Source organism: Octopus sinensis, linkage group LG3, assembly GCF_006345805.1.
Source record: "Octopus sinensis linkage group LG3, ASM634580v1, whole genome shotgun sequence".
Lineage (NCBI taxonomy): Eukaryota > Metazoa > Mollusca > Cephalopoda > Octopoda > Octopodidae > Octopus > Octopus sinensis.
This window is the reverse complement of record NC_042999.1, coordinates 148,011,661-148,017,660: the sequence shown is the minus strand read 5'-3', so window position 1 is coordinate 148,017,660 and position 6,000 is coordinate 148,011,661.

The window sequence follows — 6,000 nt, the reverse complement described above, 5'->3', positions numbered from 1 at the left end:
CAATCAATCATATAAATTCTATAATTATGAGCATAATTATAATTAGGCTTCAGCAAAATTTTCTTCACCACATACCGTTAAAATACTATTCAACTACCATAAAATACCTCCCAGACAGCAATACTTTACAACTCACGCAGGTGCGTTGGAAAATGGTTCTTTTAACATACCGAACTACTTGGTAAAATTATTAATTATTAATTGATTAATTAATTTTACCCTTTATTATTATTGATAACTAGCATTATGACCCGGCAAGTGCTAGTTTGGTATAAATTTGTTAAATTAAAAATTTGGGGTAATAAAACATACAATGACATATTAAAAAGACGAATTAAAATTCCAGAGAAAAATACATAGTAGATAAATATACAAATTTACAAAAATACATAAAAGTTCATCTACGGAGATGCGCCAATTAATATGAAACATATCATATATTTGAAATTGACACTCCCCTCGTCAGGATGTTTTTTACACACAACACATAGTACACGGAAACAAATGCACAATTACATACCTGCCACATGCGAAAGACCAGACATTACGTACTCCCAAAAATTCTCATAGATACTGAATGCTACTTTATAAGCATATAATTCAATCTAGCAGCTATAGTAAATGGTATGCGCACAACTCCATCTGGACTAATTCACTTCTGCACTCAATTAAATTTTTCATCTTTTAATTTCTCCCATTCATGCAAAGCCACATATTCGAGTTCAAGTCCTTGATACATTTTATACTAATTGCTATTTTTTCTTTTAATTGTTATATTACGATTTAATTACCGTTTTAATAAAATAAAATATATTTAATAACTACTTACTATATTTACTATATTTAATTCATGCAATTTTATTTCTAAATTTCTTATGGAACATCGAGCGGATCTTATGCGTACAATATATTTTTATATGATGTTTATATATTTATATATTACTATATATTTCTAAACGTCGGGCTTTATGTCTGTTCTGTAGATATAAATGAATATTTGAATATATGTTTGATCTTTCTGTGGATGTTGTAGTGCTCTTGTAGTTGCTGCTCGCATTGCCTCCCCTCGGATTAAAAAGTGTATACAGCTCATTTGAGCACTACTATTTCAGTCTGTTATATATTTTGAGCGTTGTTGTCACTAACGATCTCAAGATATAATTTTATATTTTGTAATATATATATATACATATACATCCATATACATACAATAGAGAGATGTTTTTGTTTCACTTTTAACATGTAATACTGAAATAGTGGAGAAGATATGATATTGCTGTGGGCTCGCTCTAAGCAAGAAGTTAAACATCTTTTTTTGCCCATGAAACTACACGGACCCTAAGTAAGGCATGTGTAAAATTTGAATGAAATTGGTTGTGTAGTTCTCAAGTTTTATGGAAACAGACAGACACACGTTCTCAGTTTTATATATATAGAGATTATATATATATATTGAATCCAAACATGAAAACACAAAGAGAAAACACAACAACGCGAGGACGTGGAACAAGTATAATGTTATTGAACGCTCAGGAAAGGAGGAAAGAAGGAGGGTTTAACGTTTCGAGCGGAGCTCTTCGTCAGAAAAGTAGGAAAAGGAAAGATCCAGAGGAAAGAAATCGCCAACGGTACACACTCGGTCACATTTATATATCCTTTGGATAACATCGGTGGTTTAGAGAGTGGAAGCTGGTATGTATGGGAGACTACTGGTCTTCCACAAACAACCTTGTCTAGCCTTTTGCCTAGGAGCGAACATTTTAGGTGCAATCCCATGGTCATTCGTGACCGATGAGCGTCTTGATATATGCATGCGAATGTATATACAGGTTGTTGTCCAACTCAATTTTTTACCCATGATGGAGACGAACACTAATGCTTGTAGAACGTGTATATCATCTTACGAGTGGCTGTGATTAGTACCTATTGGTAGGGGCCGAGGTGAGATGACAAGTAATCACATGAGGTATTCTTTTTCTTCTTAGCAATGGAACATTTAATGGTTCAATTTCTGGAGAGGGTATAGTATTCCGAAGCAAGCTTTCGGACGATGACCAACTGATTCCAGGTTTCGAACCCGAAAGTATTAGGTAAATATTATACATTTCTTCATGTTATTACTCTTTTATGTCATGTTATGGTATGTTATGTGATATGATGCCCGGTTTTCCACAGTGACAAAGTGAAATAATAATGGCTTGGAATGTAGTCTGAGATATCGTCTTGATTTCCTGAATGTTTATTTTTGGTAGAAAGTTTTATAATTCAAAGATGATGTCTATTCAATTATACTGATTCAAGTATTTGCCTGCTAACTGATGTAACTGATCACAGAAATGTAAAAACGACAAACAAAAACAAAATATATAGTCAACAGGTCTTGAATGCAGATTGGGAAAGGGTTTAAGTAAATACCTCAAAGCATTTTCCAGTACTTGTACAAAAATTACCAATCATTTGGTCTTCTTGCTACATTTATATTTATTCCTCGTTTGAGGGAGGGTGGAAGTCAGTTCAAGTAGTGCCACTGAGTAAATGGTAACCCATTACTGTTAGTAGATTCGTATACATTTCCACTGGTTTATAAAACAATCATGAGTTATGTATTAATTACTTCTGCTGCTTGTGGCACTGAGCTTTATTTATGCATAATATACACAATATTGAAAATCTCTCTGGTAACAAAATGCATTCTGAGAGCTGGAACTTCATAATATGCGGCAAACGATAGATAAAAGTTTCCTAAATGAAATTTCAGAGTATTATAAGTATTGTTCTCACTTACCTATCCTTGACTTAGTTCTGTTTTAGTGATGTATTCTGAGTACCTACTATCTGGCAGTTATGTGCATTACAAATAAACTGCAGCAGATTTGATCTTTTAATCTATGAGCAGATAATTCAGTATCTTAACTAAATGGGTGTTTTGTTTCTACAAAACACTCAGCCCATTTCAAGTAAGGTAAACTAACGCAATCGCAGATACATTTATGTTTGTGTCTTTTTTAAAACGATGTTCATAAATTTTAGAACAGGTCATATTAGCACTACTATCAGAGTCAAAACAGGATGAATACCTTTAACAAGTCAAGAGAATCACCAATTTTACAGCACTAGCACTGGTTGCAAAACTAAGCAATTCTACCTCAGATCGAATGTATTATCGACAGTAAAGCATCTTGGTTATTGACTGTGCAGTTTTATTGAAAGGAAACAACTGCCGACCTTCAGTTTTTAGTCCAACAGCCTATTGAGTGAGACAAATAGGATTTTCCTCCTGATTGAAAAGTTTTAAGTGTTGATTCAACTTCGCCATGTTTTGTTGACTATGAATCACAACTCTTCTTCCTTGTTATTCAGTTTGTCATCAATTTTGCAGGCTACTTCTCTCTTATAATGATACATAGTGACATCATACTGATAAGATTGTAACAATGATAAATGCATTAATAAAACTTCTGCTCTTTTCTAACAGCCAATGCAACATCGCGAAGTTGGATTGTAGTGAACAACGTAAGTTGAATTTCATTAAATCTAATTTCATTTAATGAGTGTAATGTCTAACATTTATAGAAAGGGTGAAGAAAGATATTCATATCTTTCTTCGAGGAAATTGTCCTGTTAAGCCAAATTCATTCGAGAAACACGAGCAAGAAAAATTTATAAAAACTTATATGATATGTAAAAATCAGATCCTTTGAATAAGAAATGTGAGACAAGAAAAAAGTCCTATATGTAGATGTGGAAAGTAGTATGGTGACTTATATGACGTGCTTGTACACGTCGGATGTAAAACAGTGTTACCCAAATAAATATTTGGATGTTGTATCTAAAATAATCTACTACAGAATTATTATGTTCACACAGAGCGCACTCCGTACAACTTGAATGTAGGTACGATATTAAACCAACACACATCGCACGACCAACAGTGTCAAATACCCTGACAATTCACACAGTTGTCCTTTATTCAAATTCGTTAGTCCACTTTCATTCACATGGTGGTGGAGGGTCCAGGATCCTTCCACATGTGACAAAACATTTTTATAGACAATTAGTGAGGTTTAGGCAGAGTAGGTAATTTGGACGAGGACGATCTCTGCTAGAAATCATAGCTAACAATTTGCAGATGTACATTCGTAACAAGTGTGGTAGCGGAGAATAGGCAGGTGATCGATATTACAGGTGATAAGTTAGCAGTAAATTATTCTGGATGTTATGTTTGAGCGTGTGACGTAATCCAAAATGTATGATAGATGGTACACCGAATGATTTAAGAAATAGGATTGTCAAATGAATCTAAAGATTAAGCATGTAATTATATTTAGGCTACATATTTATATAAGGTCCCTTAGTCTCCTTTGTCATGATGACTGTGTCTAGATGCCAATTACAATTCAATTTTCATGCAAAGAAGAGAAAAAAATCTCAATCAGCTTTTAAAATAATTCGTGCAATTTTCCAATGCTTTAGAATTCTTCAATCTACTTCAAATAGGTAGTTCTTAAAACTTGTTTTTTAAAACACATTTATAATTACTGTCTTTTGTGGAAAAATTTGAAATATTTTGTTTTACATTATTTCTTTGTTTATTTAACTATTTTTCATTATTTCAGAATGTGGAACTCGAATGATAAGCTCTAATGAATCCAGTGTAATGAGCAATGGTGGACAATTAGCTTTGGATGGAGAATGGCCCTGGTCTGTGGCGGTTCATAATCCTTACTATTATTTATGCCTTGGTGTAATAATAGACAAGTACCATGTACTTACCTCTGCTTCAAGTTTAACGTAAGTATTTTCAATGTTTTGATGACATTATCTCCTGTCTATATACGTTTATAATGGATATTCGCGCTGCCTTGTCTTGCTACTTTAATCTCATGAACTACGAACTATTATTTATCTTTTTACTTAACAATACACGATCAATTGACTGGTAAAAACTGTCTTGTCAAAATGTTTTATTTTACTCGCTGCAGCTCTGCCTTCTGATTTCATATCCTGCCAAGATCACCTTTACTTAAGGCGGTGAGCTGGCACAAACGTTAGCACGACGGGCGATATGCTTAGCGGTATTTCGTCTGCCGCTACGTTCTGAGTTTAAATTCCGCCGAGGTCGACTTTGCCTTTCATCCTTTCGGGGTCGATATAATAAGTACCAGTTACGCACTGGAGTCGATGTAATCGACTTAATCCCTTTGTCTGTCCTTGTTTGTCCCCTCTGTGTGTAGCCCTTTGTGGGCAGTAAAAAAATAAGATCACCGTTACTTTTCAACCATCTGTGCTCTCTAAAACATAGTGCTTTTCAAGTACTGAAGTCAATATAATCGACTGCGTTTCCAAATTTCTGGTCTTGTATTTACATTAGAATTTATTTAAAAGTGTAGCACGTCATGGTTTTTTCAAATGCTCAAACAACATTCCTGCTGCGTCTTCTTCATACGCTGCTTACATAATATAATAGTCTTTTGGAATTGCTCTACACCTAATACACACATACATACACACACACAAACACACAGGCACACGCAAACACACATGCACGCACGCACACTCACATATACACACAAACACACATATATACATATATCGCATGTGGGGGCGTTTATGCGTCCGTATCTACAAATGATTATATCTAATACATTTGTTACTCTATTGTGTATTTGTTTCTCTTTGTATTTGTATCTAATATTTGTTATGGATCTTCTATAAGAGTGGAACTGTATACCTTCAGTTGCCATTTGTATATACAAAGACCGAGACAATATCTTCGGAAACAGAGTTTATTTTAACGAGACACCTCTTGAAATCACATGAGGAGACACATCTACACCGATCGATAAATCTAAACCCGATGGTAGGTATCCCACCCATGAGGGATCAATACTAGATGTGTCGAAACAATTGTAGTTATCAATAAAGATTCTCGTATCTTCCATCTTCCATCTCTCGTTAATCAAATACCCAACGAACACTGAGAATTTATTTGGACTTGGG